The sequence below is a fragment of the Lissotriton vulgaris genome, chromosome 3_1, assembly GCF_964263255.1.
Source record: "Lissotriton vulgaris chromosome 3_1, aLisVul1.2, whole genome shotgun sequence".
NCBI classification, from domain to species: domain Eukaryota; kingdom Metazoa; phylum Chordata; class Amphibia; order Caudata; family Salamandridae; genus Lissotriton; species Lissotriton vulgaris.
In genome coordinates, this window is record NC_141689.1 from 1,720,975,334 (window position 1) to 1,720,992,900 (window position 17,567).

Here is a 17,567-nt window from a genome sequence, read left to right on the forward strand (position 1 = left end):
CACGTGTCTGATGTTCGAGAGCAGGGTCTCGGAGGCCCAATAGCACATAGGCTTTAGAGTCCTCCACCGGGTAGCCGAGGATCTCATTAACATGGGAAAGGATCTCTCCCCAGTATGGTCGAATAATCGGGCAATCCCACCAAATATGGCGGAAGTCCCCAAGCAAACCGCAGCCCCTCCAACATCTGTCAGAAGTCGTCGGGAATATTCGATGGAGGTTGGCCGGGTACAAGTACCAGTCCATGAGCGTCTTAAGGTGGGCCTCTCTCAAGTCCAACGAGTGGAACTTCAAGAACTTCCACCCCATCTCGCTCCTCCCTTTCCCCGCTAAAGTCATCGAGAAGACCGTCAACAAACAACTGACCACCTTCCTCTAGCCAAACAGCACCCTCGACCCATCGCAGTCCGGCTTCCGAGCTAACCACAGCACGGAGACAGCCCTCATCGCAGCCACCAACGACATCAGGTCCCTTCTCGAAAACGGGGAAACTGCTGCCCTCATCCTCCTCGACCTATCGGCCACATTCGACACAGTCTGCCATTGCACCCTAACAACCCGCCTCCACCTCGCTGGGATCCAAGGAAAAGCTCTGGAATGGATCACCTCCTTCCTCTCCGTCAGAACTCAGAGAGTCCGCCTGCCTCCCTTCCGCTCAGCGGCCACCAAGATCATCTGTGGCATTCCTCAAGGCTCCTCGCTCAGCCCCACCCTCTTCAACATCTACATGAGCCCCCTCGCAGCCATCGCACGCCAACACAACCTAAACATCATCTCCTACACTGACGACACCCAGCTTATCTTCTCCCTCACCAACTACCCCGCCACCGCCAGAGACAGCATCCAGGATGGTATGAGAGACGTCGCGGAATGGATGAAGCTCAGCCGTCTGAAGCTGAACTCGGACAAGACGGAAGTCCTCATCCTCAGACCATCCCCCTCCACCTGGGATGACTCCTGGTGTCCCCCTGCACTGGGCACCGCCCCCATTGCCACGGACCACGCACGCAACCTGGGATTCATCCTGGACTCCTCCCTCATGATGACCAAGCAAGTCTATGCCGTTTTGGCATCATGTTTTAACACCCTGCGCATGCTCCGAAAGATATTCCGGTGGATCCCCACCGACACCAGAAAGACGGTCACCCAGGCCCTCGTCACGAGCCGACTGGACTCCGGGAACGCCTTCTATGCTGGAACCACAGCCAAACTAGAGAAAAGACTCCAACGCATACAGAACGCTTCTGCGTGACTCATAATAGACATCTCCCATCACAGCCACATCTCCGCCAACCTGAGAGACCTGCACTGGCTCCCCGTTAGCAAGAGGATCACGTTCAGGCTCCTCACCCACGCACACAAGGCTCTCCATGACATGGGCCCCAAATACCTCAACAACCACCTCACGTTCTACACGCCACCCGCCGGCTCCGTTCCCCCAGCCTCGCCCTCGCCACCATCCCACGTATTCTCAGAACCACCACCGGAGGAAGATATTTCTCCTACCTGGCGGCCAAGACATGGAACTCCCTCCCCACCCACCTACAGCTGACCCAGGACCATCTCTCCTTCAGGAAGCAACTCAAGACCTGGTTATTCGAGCAGTAGCAGCACCCCCCCCCCCCTCCTTGGGACGGTGGCGGGTGAGTAGCGCGCTTTATAAATGTAATTGATTGATTGATTGATTGATGAGGAATCCCCTCACCATAAAATCCAGTTAAAAAATCAACCTACTGCACAAAGGCAGTATCCTGTTAAGCAAGAAGCTAAAATACAAGTCAGGGAGATCTAAGATCAACTTGAGTACCAGGGGGTGATTGAAAAATGCACCTCACAAATGAACAATCCTTTGTTTCCTATCTCCAAACCAGACAATTCATATTGTCTAGCATTGGACTACAGACACTTAAACTCTTGTTGCAAAACATTTGCAGTATACAATTCACACAGTGCAGCACTGATGAATAGCATCGTGCGCAAAAAATATAAAACGACATTAGCTATTTCAAATGGTTTCTTCTGTCAAAACATTGCACCAGAAAGCAGGTATTTGACCTCTTTCTCAAGTATGGGGGCCCAGAGGCAATTTTGCCGTCTCCCCCAGGAATTCAAGAATAGCCCAGGATTATTTTTAGCCAGAATAACAGAGTTACTACAAATGTATGATGATGAGGCATTATCTTATGTCGATGACATCTATCTAACAGACGATGATTTGGACAGGCACTTGAAAAGAGTGAACACCATTTTACTTGGGTTTGCATCTGAAGGGATTGCCCACCTCACTGTCCTATTTCTAGGATATGAGTTATCAAGTGAAGGGAAAAGCCTAGCAGCCAATTTCTTAGAGAAATGTGCGCTGCTCCAAGCTCCAAAAACGCTGAAAAACTTACAATCAATTCTAGGTTTCCTGAATGTTAAACCTCTCTACGAATTAATAAAACCTGATTTCAAACCAACTAATTGGACTCAAACACACACAGAAATTTTACGTTCAGTACAAACAGACATGTTAGCTAAAACAAAGCTGCAAACACATGTAAACGTACACAACCTTGAAATTCGAGTCATCCCAGGGAGATGCGGATCCACATACCTAACCTATAACGAAGGAGAAATGGTACCAATAGCTTACAAATCACACTTGTACACACAAGCTGAAATAAAATTCACTTCAACTGAGAAAATTCTGACAGCGGTTCAAACTGCTATAGCAAAAGAAAGAGCCCTGGCACAGGGAAAACGCATATCAGTCGTTACACCTGTACCTGCCCTGGAGGCAGTAACAAGAGCGAGCATTCCAAATGATAAAGCTTTACATCCAAGATGGATACAATGGGTTAATTCTCTTGCTGCAACAGACGTTGAACACGCTTTTGATCCCAATATGAAAAAACTAGAATATCTAGAATATGAACACGAATTTCCTCTGCCGACCGAAATTCTGCCTCTTGAACAGTATGTCTGTGTAATCTACACAGATGGATCTGTGCAACATTGGATTGTGGAAAAACAAGTATACAATGCGGCATGTGCGATTGTAAAAGGCCGCTGGCGCATAGGTGAATTCAGACCAATGGTCACTAAGACTCAATCACTCAGAAACTGTACAGCTCAGCGAGCTGAACTACAGGATTTAAAGATGGCGCTTGAAAATGCCGATCGCGAATTCCCCACACTAATAATGTGCGATTCGTATTACTGCATCCAGTCTTACGATGAATACTTGCAGAACTGGGTTCAAAATGGATTCAAAGATGCGAAAGGTGGCAAAATAAAGCATAAAATGCTTTGGGAACAATTAGTTCTTTTACAGAAAGAACTACAAAAGACTCACGTGATCCATACACTGAGTCATCAATGTGATGGCGTTCACGTTGCAGGGAATTCATTGGCTGATGAAGCCGCAAAGGCAGCCGTCCACACGGCTTCCATAGCTACAATTAAGCATTCTAAAAAAAGAATAGACGGGGAAACGCTACTAGCAGTAAAAGCCTCAATGGAAGGCAAATATGCGGCGTTACCTCTAAACTATCCACTCGGAAATACATACATAATTGATGCAAACTCCGTTCCTTTTGCTCAAATCCCTAAAGTGGGGGACAGAGTAATTCCTAACAGGAAGCGGATAGTTTTCTTGATTCAAGAAGCACACGTGGGAGAGGGTCTGAGGCACCAAGGGATATTAACTTCTCTAATAGAATTACAACTGAAGTACTGGTGGCCGGGAATGAGCGTGCAAATGTATAAATTTGCAATGGATTGTCAGAACTGCAACAGAGATCGCAGTCATGAACCGGAACAGAGGTGTCCAGCCCAGACACCTCTGTTAGATAGCATTAGACTGTCTACACACAGACGTCCCTACGGACGGATGCGGCCCCACAACTACTAAGACAAGATTCATTTGGATGTGGCCCCAGTGCTCGGCTGATGCCAGAAGCGTTATAAAAGATTTGCGAGTCTTTATTGGCACATACGCAATCGGCACGCTACATTCTGATCAGGGTCTTGCATTTAGCTCTCGAGCTTACAAGGAGGCCATGGCCAGCTTGGGCGTTGCATTGCGGTACTCTAGTCCCTTACATCCTGAGGGTAATGCGGTAGTGGAAAGAAAAAACCGTGACATAAAGCAATCTATAACAGCGAGGGTATTAGGTTCGGGTGATTGGTGGGTCAAACATCTAATAAGTGTTCAACGTAGTCTAAATAATCTGCCAAGAAATTCTCTGGGTGGAATCACTCCGTATGAACTTTTGTTTGGTACTAGAATGATAATCGAAGACCTCGATAGTCAGACTTCAGTGGTGGAACAAAAAACCTTTGATATCAAAGATCGTTTGGCTATTTACAGGACTTAAAAGAAACAAGAAGAAGTCTAAGTAACACAAAGCTAAAGCCAACGGCCACTGAAGAAAAACCACCTGTCCCAGCAAGACCTGTCTGGGTTCCAAAGATTGGGGATCTGGTCAGAGAAAATATTGCGGTGAAGAAGGAATTTAAGCCTTCTTACAGAAAAGCAGTACCTGTCTTAGCAATCAACGGAACAAGATCAGTAGTACTACCACCCCTTGCTGGTAAAAAGGAGAACAGAGCTGTATCAATCAACCTGGTAAAACCACAACCATGTGGCCAATAATAAGTAGTAGGCCCAGTGGACTCCCAAGATGTAGCAGAAGACCAAACCTTGCTACAATTCAAGAGGTTCAAACTGAAAGACTAATCACATTTGATAAACCTGCTGTGAATAAAAAAGGACTATGCAACAAAGCCATGGAACTTGTGCCTCTTGAAACCCAAATTACAAGAGTTCATCAAGAAACACCTGTCTACAATGATGTAGCCTCAGTCTATACTAATATGACAAAGGAAGAAGCAACTACAAAGATTAATAACAATCCTGATGCGATTCAAACAATTGATAGAACTGCCTCTGGCTATTTCATCAATTTCGATGACTTTTCTGAAGATCCTAGTGAACATGAAAAAAGCCTGCAAACAAAACACTCAAAGAACAAACAACAGAACTCTTTCATCAACCTGGAGAAATATATCTGATTTCACCATTGATTGAATTGTGGATTGTGTTAGGTGTACTTTTCCTCCTGCTCTGGCTCATTTTAGTTTTAAGCTTGAGAAGAATGATTGATGGAAAATACAGTACAATGGACACAGCAAGTCAGAACATCAACTTGGTCCTAAAACCTCACTAGTCATCTCATGTTGAAAAAAGAGACTTGTCATCAGTAAACATCACAGCCATTCCTATACCTGGTGGTGTAGCATGGGACGCTACTGATTTCGACATCTATGGCCCGGTTGAACTCTTGAAGTATCCACATCAGTTCAAGGTTTCATTAAGTGACTTTGTCTCACCGAGCAGTTTCTCTGATGATTGGGACTTTGAGACTATTAATAATATGATGTCTGATTTAGAAATGTCAGCAAAATTTACAGATCATGATTATTTAGAAGGTTCATCTGATTATGAAGAAATGTATTGCTTTAATCATTTTGGGCACCACTATTTGCATAAATCTGCAAAACCTAGACATGTTTTAACTTATAATCAATTGGAACAGTGTCCAACACCGCCAAAAGGCAGTTCGAAAACATTTTATGAGAAATTCCCATACTTCTCAGGGTTTAATGTCACAGATCCAGAAACGTTTTATTTAAAAAATGTGAATAAGACAGGAATGAAAAATATGTTGACCAATACCAAACAAATATACTCAGCAAAATTTTATGAACAATTGTCTCCATTTGGTTTTGAATTTTGGAAAAATAACATTGATACAAAAACAATCTGTGGTTAAAAAAATTGGCAAGTACAGGGATTAGAATCATTATTCAGAGCCTGCATGATCCCAGAACAAATAATGTTCCTGAATGACACCATTCAACAAACTACCTGTCTTGGCCTAGCTAAGATAAAAGATTTAAACAACCCCTCTATACTAAAGCCTATGCCTGATAGAAATAACACTACAGATGAAGGGTTAGACGTATCCCGTATTTTACACCAAAAGAGAACTAATCCTGATTGGAAAAAATTGTTAATCTGACCCACAGACACTAATAACTGTCAAGATAGATTCCTGGACAAAACACAGGGGTTCAAACAGAACAGGCCAGACCCAAGATATTCCGAGAGACAACATCCAGGGATAATAACAACATACAGTGTAGGAAAACTATGCCTCGAATTGCTACAGAAATCCACACTACCTGAAATTAAGCAACACTTGACTTTACTTAAAGAGGGTGCTGACTTGCGGGATTTCTTATTGGGACCTCACAAACAGCGTCAAAAACGTTTCATATACGCCGTTATATATGCTGCTTACAAAGAAGCTTGGAAAATAACGCAAATTGAAACGGCTGAAAAAATACGAGAAATTGATCGTATTAATTTGGAAAAATCACTGTTTGTAGTGGACAATGGGTTAACGACTCTGTCCTCCAGAATTTATTCTTTGGACAGCATTGTATCATCTGCTATTGATATAATAGAACAGGATATGCTAATGTTACAACATGGCCAGTCCCAATTACGTTCTATTGTACAGTTAGGCTGGACGTTACAAAATCTGCGTTCAGGCTACGTGCCTTGGCGTCTAATCAACACAACTTCATTATTTTCTATCTTTAACCTTACAGGTAAACAAATCTCTTTGGCACAAAAAGGAGCAGACTATACGGTGCTGAGCATTGAAAAACTAGAAAGATTACAATTAACAGTTTCCGAGAGGCCTGTCATTGAATGGATAATACATGGTATATTAACAATACCAATAACGACATTCCAGTTCCAATACTGCCTACAGCATATACCAGCGGGCTTGTATGAAAGGTTGGGTAAAGGATACATTAAGTCGACCTGGAATTTACCTTACTCACATAGATGTTGGAGTGGGCGTAACAAAGAAGTATTTCTTAGTGGGAAAAATTGTGAAAACTCGCTAAGTGGTACACTTCTGTGTCAAGAAATTAATTTACATGGAGCCTGTGAGGGTTCATCTAATGACCTTTCTTGCCACTTGCACGGCACCCCAGCCACACAAATAGAACCTGTTTTCAGGCAGCTTTCCAACGGTCCAACTATCAATAGGATTCAGAAAAGGGGGTGGAGATGAACAGAGTGTCTGAATTAAGCCTTTTGGTGGACGAGTTACGGCGCCAGGCTGGAGACACTACGAGCTTATAAGTCAAGTGGAAGAGGTGACTCATACTAGGAGTACCCCAGCACTCGGTCCTACCCCGGGGCGGCTCATCGGTAGTCACTTGTTTCTCTCACTTCCATCAGCAGTACCTATGGATGTCGATACTTTGCTTGGTTCAGTAACGGCTCATGCAAGGTGTTGTCCCCAGCAGCTACCAATTCTGATGACGGCATTCGTTGAGACGTCACCATCACGACTAGGTGGGGGTGAGGTATGAGATGAAAGCGGCACACAGGTACAACCTTCTGTGAACATTGCTGATTCAGATAACGCTGACGGTAATGCATATCACATATGCATTATTTCTACTTTTTCGGAAATGGCCCAACTTTCACCTATTGAGGTAGACAAATTCTTTGCCAGCCTACCTGAGTTAATGTTTTCTCCTAACAACGAGAATAACTCTTGAGAAACAAGCACACATAGTTCCCTAAACTTTGATTCTGGCCTTCAGTTTTGATAAACAGAACTTCTAAAAATTTGAAACTATTTTTTACTACAACGAAATATTTTTTTCTCATTACCAAAATATTTACTTTTTTTTGGCACTGAGTAATCTGCTTAATGTAGAACTATTCTAAGAGAACAAGATTTCTATTTTTTGATACCTAGAGACAACATTTAAACTTAGCCTCTAGCACATGTATAGTATTATATAAATCTGTGATGAAATGATCTCGACCTTCTCTTCTGTATTAAGAGCCATTTCATAAATGTAATTTCGTCAATCATTCAGCCAGCATTTCAAATGTAAAACTATATGCATTATTTGAATGATACCACTGCTTAGAAAACGTACAGTACAATACTCATTTTTCGTGTACAAACCATTTCAAATGCATTTTATTTATTTTTGGGGTGGGATTGTAAACACATATTTAGAAATGTTATAACTGCTTAGTATTTAGTAAAGATGGACATTCTACGTGGAGTGGGTGTTGTAACGTATCTAGGGCTCTAGTGTAATTTCCCTGATTCATGCCCTTATATAGGTATAACTTATCTTATCCTTATATAGGCATAAGAATCATAACCATATTTAGGCACAGCAAATGCAGTCCAAATACGGCATGGGTACTTCCACTAAGCTCCTAGAGTACAACGAGGTCTTAAAGACAACCAGCCTTCAGCAGTACGGGACTTCCTCCTGCTTCAGTACTGATTTGTCCCAGAACTCCTGGAGCGTGTAAAGAACTTTGAGTTTCTTAGTGACGTTATCATGTCCACCCTTACGTCAAACTCGGCACCTTCCAGGTATAAATATACCCACATCTGCCCTAGCAAACACACGGTGGTTTGGAGCAGATCGACTAACTACTTGCCCGACGCCCTGCTGTAGTGAGTGCCGAAGGAGGCCGACCCTCCAGCTGATGCACTGAGGGAGACGCTGTCTTTTCTCCTGCCGAGAAATGCAGCTCCATTGTTTCCCTTCTACCCTTGCGGGTTACTGGGAGATCGAGTCCTGAGAGAGAGATACAAGACCTCCTTCATTCTATAACCAAGGTACGGAACTGATTAGAGTAGACCCATAGAGAAATTCTTGGATAGATTCTTGGCAGAAACTATTTAACTCAAGCTACACCTCACTTCCTTCTTCCCTTGTACTAGACTTAGGTTAGGTACACCGGGGTAGGCGTATTTGAGATGCACCAGTTGAGTACTTTTAGTCATTATTTATCATTGTATGTATTTTATCTATTTTAAGTATCTTATGGCTTAGAAACCATACAAATGATTTTACAGTATTATTTCATAATACTCTTTTTACCGTGCGCACTTTACTTCATAGCAAGTATTACGATTGTAGCAATTAACTTCTCTTGCATGAGAAAGAAGACTACTCAATAGATAACCTTTTTTATTGAAAACGCCCGTCTCTCTATTTCTCTGCAATTCTGGTGAAACTAAGCATGCACGATTGACTGAGTAGCCATCTATTGTTTCTGCGACTCTGGAGATATATTCCTTATTCTTGGGGAACAAAGTTGTCATGTTATATGGTTGTCAGAAACTAATCCCTTCTTGTTCATTAGAGAAAGTTTCTAGTGACCTCTGAGCTAGCTGGCATTCACAATTAAGTCTAACATATTCAATAGAGACCTAGTCGACCTAAGTCCTACGTCTAAACTATCGTTTATGTTATTCCAATGCGCAGAGCCTATTGGGAATATAGGAACTACATTACACACTATTCCTAGAACTTTTCTTTGGGAAAGACCTCCTAAAAAGATCTGCTCTTTTTTGCTCATTGCAAACCTGATTGACCACATCATCTTGAGAATGGCTACAAACCATACTTCTTCATCAGATTCTGAAGAGTCTAACAGCCAGGAAGTTGTTGCAGAACCTCCCCCTCCCGAGAGGTATTCATCTATAGTGTGGAAGTTTTTCACATTCCCACCTGGACTAAAAAAGGTCAATGCGACCAAAGTAACGTGCAGAATCTGCAAAGAGGTCCACTCTAGAGGAAATCCCAACAAAAAAAACTCGTGTGGGACTGTGAGCATGAAAAAGCACTTGCAGACACGCCATCCAGTTAACCTTGCACAAGAGGAGATCAGAAGACTACAAGAAAATGCTCCTGCACCACCAGCTGTACCAAGCAGATCTGGGACAGTACCCTCAACTTCGAGTTCATCTCCAGATATACGTCCTCAGTTCACACGACTCAGGATGAGTTGTGTAACATGCAGACGTCTCATTTGTTATGGTGAACAATCGGTGGACCTTGTTTGTCGGGCTGTCAACAACCACCATTGTCATTTTTTTTTCCTTATAGTTTTTGGTTCTGTTTGTCCTGTTTCCCTGTTTAAAAAAAACCAAAAATATCAAAAAAATCATTCAAAAAACACAAAAAAAATACTAAACAACAGAAAGAAAATACGTTCTTTTCAGAACTAACTACTTTAGTTAAAGAAAGAGCTAAACTAGTATGCTTCTGTATCAAAGTTTAGATGAATGTATGTGTAGTGCATAATTGAGTGAAAAAATACATTTTTGATGTGTGGTGAATGCATAAGTGCAGAATTATAAGGAAGTGCTGCAGTATGACACTGTAAACTGTTTAACTACAGCATGCTGTGGTACTTCCGAATCACAGGGATGCAACATATGTATATAAATCTGTTGCAGGTCTGCGCTTCCCTCTGTAGAAGTGCTTAAACTGTAGATGTGTGGTGACACAGGCACACTGGCACCATGGTGCAAGGATGTCCGTGTCATGTGGAGATTGTTTTTGTACAGGACGGTACACCTTCCTGCACAAAAACAATCAGTAAAGGCATTTGTCTCCTTCAATATATGATGTGCATTGTAGCATGTATAGAAAGCTAAAAAATGAGAAGTGAGAGCAATTCTCCTTGTTGTGCTTTGCTACACCAATTGGAGGATGGTGCTGACTGAATGATTACAGTTCTGCAAGGAGAGTGCCGGACTGAATTAACGCAGTGAATGGATTAATAAAACTGCTGAATGGGTCACTACAACAGAGCAACAGCTGTGACAGAGTGTTTGGTGGAAGTTTAAGGATACAGACTGGGGAATTGAAAATGTGAAAGGCAAGTGCGCAGGTGGATAGAAGACTGCATGTATAGTACATAGGGGTTGGAAGCAGTCCATGTCCTAAGACCAACTTTGCTGCATGAGTACTTGGGTACTGACTGAATGATTACAGTTCTGCAAGGAGAGTGCCTGACTGAATTTATAAGTGCTTCAGTTCTGGCGCAGTGAATTGATTAGAACATACTGTTGAATGGGTCACTGCAACAGTGCAACAGCAGTGACAGAGTGTTTGGTGGAAGTGTAAGGATACAGAGTGGGGAATTGAAGATGTGAAAAACAAGTGTGCAGGTGGATAAAAGACTGCATGCATAGTGCATAGGGCTTTGAAGCAGTCCATGTTGTAAAGCCTACTTCGCTGCATGAGTACTGGCTACTGACTGAATGAATAGAATACTGTAAAGAGAGTGAGTGAATCTATAACTGCTTGAGTTTTAGTACAGTGAATGAAGTAGTACATACTGCTGAATGGGTGACTACAACAGTGCAAGGGCAGTGACAGAGCGTTTAATGGAAGTGAAAGGATACAGACTCGGAAATTAAGGGTGTGAAACACAAGTGTGTTGGTGGTTCCAGAACTGTATACATACTGGGTAGGTGTTTGAAGCAGTGCATGTACTAAAGCCTAGCTCACTGTTCTACCTTGCTACACCAACTGCAGAGTGGTGCAGCATTCACACACATCTACAGATTTATTATTTCTGATGTGTTTTGTTGTATAAGTGTTATGTGCAAACACACACAGCAACACATATAGAACGCCTCTTCAATGCATAGTGGTGTGTATGATGATCTATTTACGTGGAGAAGAACAGCGTATCTTTTCCTGTCATTGCAAATATAAAACACAATCTTGTGCTATAACTGTGTTACAAAAAGTGATATATTGTTGCCACAGGATGATTTTAAATTTAGATTTACATTAAAAGTAATGAATTAATTAAAATTTTAAGTCTAATGATCTTAAGCTACATTTTAATTCCACATAAAAAAATACACAACATCTCTTTATATAGTCCAGAATTTATTATTATTAAACAGTGAAAATATTCTCCAGACACCTCATATTGTAGCACAGCTTCTAAAAGGAGTTCATCTGGCACTTCTTTCAGATTTTACTGCTGGTTTGCCATTTCAGAGTTTATATCCTCTAGTAACTCTACCTCATCCAGCCCTTCCAAAAAATCAGCATCATTGCTTTCATTTTCAAATTCACAGATGACATCTGCAGTACTGATGTCCTCTGAATCAGTCTGGCTGCCTGTTATAGATTGATTTTGTAGTTCAATTAAATTGTTGCTCATTTTAATGTCTCTTCTGTAATATTCCCCTCTTTATCCATAACAAATCTGTTATGTTCTAGGTCCTAGCACAAAAACATAGACACATCACTTTAACAGTTTTCTTAGTACATAATACAAAAGTAGGTTCATCAACTATTTTGGCCCAACAAATATTATGTAAATACAGTTGTCTAATAACATTCCAACAGTAGAGTTTTAGTAGTTCATAGGGCTATATAAATATACTTGCTTATAAAGATATCCTGTTCTTAAGTTTTCATAGAATTCGAAACCAGTCACTCCTTATGACTATGGAAAATGACTCAGGCTCTTATACTAAAATGCAGTACTAAAAAATATAGAATATGTATTTTCACCTTACCGCTTCCAAACTAGTAAATGTGTTTTAGTAAAATGCAAGGGATACTGTTGCTTGTCTAGAATAACAGTGTGAATCTGTGTGTGTTTAGGTACCATTCTGACACTAGTTTTTGAATACTTTTTACACACATCAATCTTTAAAGACCTATGCAGTACTCAACTTTTAACAAAATTAGAAACTAGTCATTTCTTATATATGACCAAAATACTCACAGCAACACCTATAGAACACCCCTTCAACACAAAGTATTGTTTATTTGAATATGTCTTTCTTGGTGCAATGTGTACTATATATGACTAAGATTGATTTTATTTAAATTTTCATAAATATTGGGAAACATTTGTACAATTGTCCTGATGAAGGCGGGTTTATGCTAACTGTACCGCCGAAACGCGTTGATGCTTAAGGAGTGAATTTGGAACAAGAAAGAAGGAAAATTCATAATTGTGGTGTTTGAGTTTAGTCCTTTTTTCCTGTAGCTCCTTTTATTGGAATGTTCATTTTAGTTGATTTTATTTTAATATTGTTTCGTCCTGTATATGTTTGCCTATTTTTAACTAAATGTGATGTATGTTAATAAATTGTCCAAAGATTTAATTTTACCATAGTGTTTTCACGTGTATTGAATTTTTATTACCTTCATTGCTTCCTTGTTACGTTGTTATATTGTGAGTTTATCGTCCAACTGTTAGTATTTATTTGTTTATGCTAATTCGCCCAAGGGGAATTATTCTTTTGACTTGTTTATGATGAGGACATATTTACATAGAGAAGACAAGCTACACAGTAACTTATCCTGTCCTTGTAAATATGAAAGAGTATTTGAAAACACACTCTGTGATGTATTTTATGTTGAGCAATTTGGTCTCTTTTAATCCTGAAAGTCCCTGGTCTATACTAGCTAACCATGTCTTTCTATTCAATACCATACAGGTGCATTGCCGAGAACTGTTCTGAAGCCATGTCCCATTTTATACATCTCTGTAATAAAACTCTCTGGCACTTTTTGAATATCTTCTGAGATAGTTGGTCCCCAGGGACACTCAGTATGCATATTAACTTTATCATATATCTTTAAAAGATATAAACCATCTTTGCACACAAATGTACTTCGTCCATCTCTTGTTTCTTCAGCTGTGTAGAAGCACAGCCCATTGACCATTTTTTATAGTTACTTATACTCACCTTTAAAGTAATAAATAATACAAAAGCTATATATTATAAAATTAGCATCTGTGGAAGACAAGAAAAAATACAGTTACAATATATATTTTACAACAAAGAATAAGTTGTAAAACATTTCATTTGCCTTTTTTGCTTTTCTCAGAATATATTGAATTTCGCTAGAAACAGGGATTTCAATTGTACTCATCATATAACAGTGGGCAAAAAAAAGACAATCAATAAGATTATCTTAAAAAAACATTCAACATTCTCAAAAACAATTTAAAAAATAGAAATAAAACATATGTTAAATGTTTTTTTCTAAGAGCAATTTCCTACCTAAATATGAAACAACTCAAACAATGATAAAATAACTAAACTTTATTATTAATTTTCATACACTGTAAATAATGTTGTTTAGAAATATATGCTGACAAAATATACAACATAAAGGTTTTAATTGTTTTAGATACTTTTCCTCAAGGCCAAATAGTATTCGTGAAATCCTTTGTTTTGTAGTTGTCCATTAGTAATCCTGAAAGGTCAAATTTTGTTCCTAAAACTTTGGGTTTAGGAATATTAGGTAAGAATTTGGTAATTCTTTAGGCAAACATTGTTTAAAAACCAATTGAGCATCATTGCAATGTATCCAAACTTTATCACATTTTAAATAAGCAGTGTAATGTCCAGATGTTGTAGAAGGACCATCATGAAAAATAATTGCAACAGCTACAAAAGTTCTTCCTGATATTGATACTTGAGTAGCTACACCATTTTTTATTAAAGTTTCCAATTTTCTTCCATCAGCTGTACAACATTACATCATTAAAATTACATACTGTCCATATCGTTGTATAAATAATGTTGATGACATTTCTGATTTACATTGGCTACACTCCATGTTTTGAGTTGCTCCTCTAACTATGTTGTTAAAAGACACCGATTCACAGTCTGGTAAAGTCAAATATATAAATCTTTCAGTGTCTATGTTAGTGCTACATATAAACAAACAATTTTCACAGTCAAGTTGCCATTTATAAGAAAGGCCAAAAAGATTTTCAATATCTGTACCTTCATCTTCCAATACAACAAGCATATACATTAGAAATTCCTGACAATCTTGCTGACTATTCTGGGTAAATTGAGTATAACCAGAACAAATGTCCAATATATTTTGAATATCAGAAACACTTTGTATTTTACTTTTATCACTACTATATTTCTCATAAACAGAATACAACAAAAAACACATTTTTTTCCCGATTCTAAACAATTTGCTGTTACAAACTTTCAAGAAAAAAACAACATTAACAACTACATTAGCATAGCAGTTGACACGAGAACTATTTTCAAACCGATAACCAACAATCTCTTCAACAGTTTCCTTTTTCTTTATGCTTGTAATCACAACTTTATCTTTTTTTTTCTTTCTCTTTACCTTAACTACAGATATTCTCATATCTTCTTGTTCGACCTACCACACGCTTTTCAAATACAGGATATTGACCTAAATTGGGAGCATAGTCTCTTCTTAACCTATTATACTCTTTCACACAATTTGCATCTGCACTAATCTTTCTTTCATCAAAATCAATCAAGTACAATCCAGACAAAGTTCTGACTTGGGACAAAGCAACATATGTCATACCCTCTTTAAACACGGTCCTTCCAATATTCATCAAAGCACTATCTACACTTAAACCTTGGGATTTATGAATGGTCACCGCATACACCAAAGAAACAGGAAACTGTTTTCTGCGAACATACAAATCTTTTACAAGCAAAAACCGAGCTGAGCAACAACTAAATTGTTGTACTTCTTCAATTTGATCAAAGTTGATTTTCAAAAATTCAATACCATCTCTATTTAGATAATTAACGAAATCAACAACATTACCCAATGCTCCTTTTACTAAACCTTTTTCCACATTCAAATTACGTCGTAAAATTACCCGACAGTTTAAACATGCATATAGATTCTTTTCTAAACCAGCAGTTTTAGATATCGATTTCACTAAAGAATCCAATTTTTCCTTCAACTTTTCTGTCAAAATAATAGTGATTCCTTCATGCTTTATTTTATCAATAGCTTCCAATTTTATAATTTCTTCATTTTCCAACTGTAAAATTTCTTCATTGAATATAGAACATTCACGCAGTGTTGGCATTAAACAGATTACAGATTTGTTTTCTGCAATTCTCATATATATTTTCTCCGGACGATATTTTCATTTGGAAACAAATTGGAAAGTAATGGTCTCTGTAAAGCTTATTTGCCATGTTTAGTCACTTTTCCAATTCCTATATCTTGAAAAATAGTTCCATAATCAGCATCATTTGCCTGTCGCATATTTGTAATAAGTTCCTTATATTCAAAATATGACCAAATGTTAACATTTCCAATGCTACCCAAAGACTTTCTGGTATCTTCATGTGCAAGTGTTTTAAATACTGGTTGTCCTTTTACAGGAGTAAGTTGTAGTAGATCTCCAAAAACTATGACATGTTTTCCTCCGAACATTACATCATAGTCTGTTTTAAGAATTTGCTGCATTCGTAAATGCACAAAAGCAAGCATTACGTTTGAGACCATGCTTACCTCATCAATAATCAGAAGTTTCATTTTCTTAAGCACTCTTGAAACTTCACAACAAGCTTCTCCAGATAGCTTGTGATATTCCAATGTGTTTTCATGCTCCACAGGCAGCATAAGTAAACAATGCAATATAATTCCTTTAATGTTGTGTGCTGCCAACCCAGTTGGAGCAGTTACAACACAAGACAAAGGAGACTCAGTTGTTTTCTGTAGATAACTGGTGATTACTTTAATTAAGAAACTTTTTCTGTTTCAGCTTGTCCACTCACATACATTCAGATTGGTTGAAACGGTGTACATGTGCACTCTTTCTTTTCATGAAGTAACCCATGGTCAATCTGTTCCTTCACTTGTTAATATATTTCTTTCTGTTCAAGATTTAGTTGCTCCTCCAACTTTGCTAAGTCCATAATATCTTCTTGAGCTTGATGCATTGCTGTTTCCACCTCATCCATGGCAATTGCTGCTTCATTTTGAACAATTTGTTCTCCTAGTGGATCCTGACTCAACGAAGCAGAAGCTTGACTGTCTTGAGAACTGTCTCTAGCAATCTCAGCTGCCATTGTAGCTTCTTGCTCAATTCCGTCATTCAACATTTTCACATAATTAGCAAAAACAGGACATTCTATAGTATTTTTAGTTGCGTTGAACAAATCTTCAGAGCTCTGAAAATCTCCAAGTAATTCCAATTCTGAACGCCACGGCTGGAAGAGTTACAAAAGAGCTAAATAGTCAAACTCCCTTTTGTCAGGAGTATCGCAACTCAGTTTTCAGTGATTAATCAAATGTCCTTTTCTTTGTGTCACCAAACATCCTTCAGAACCAATCAAGCATATATTCCATTGTTGATGTTTTCGGTAAGATTCCATTTAAAAGTATAGTTTTACAGCACTTCATAGAGACAAATGTTCTCATGATGATGACTTCTATTTGGATAATATGGAAAGGGGCGACCACTCGGTCCCCCCGAACGTATGGCGGAGTACCACGATCCCCCCGGGAAGCCATCTTGGGCGGGAAGCGAGTCTCGGCTGGTATGCCCGAAGCGGCGTAGCCGGGGCGCGCTTTTTCCCGCCCTAGAGTGGGCTGGCCTAGACACTGACGCGGCTGGCCACGCCCTTTGGGGCAGGCAGGGGCGGGTCTACGCCCGCCCTGAAGACGGATAAAAGGAGAAGCAAGACCAGAAGGCATCCTCTTGTTCCTGTGCTCTGAAGCTGCACCTCCTCGCTGCACGTGAGCTCGAGACGGAACGAAGAGCCAATTTTGAGCGTTGTAATCGTTCTTGTTTGTTTTTCAGATACCCGGTTGGAGAATGCCGAAGAAGGCGGGAAAGCGCATGACTACTGACCAGATGCTGCGC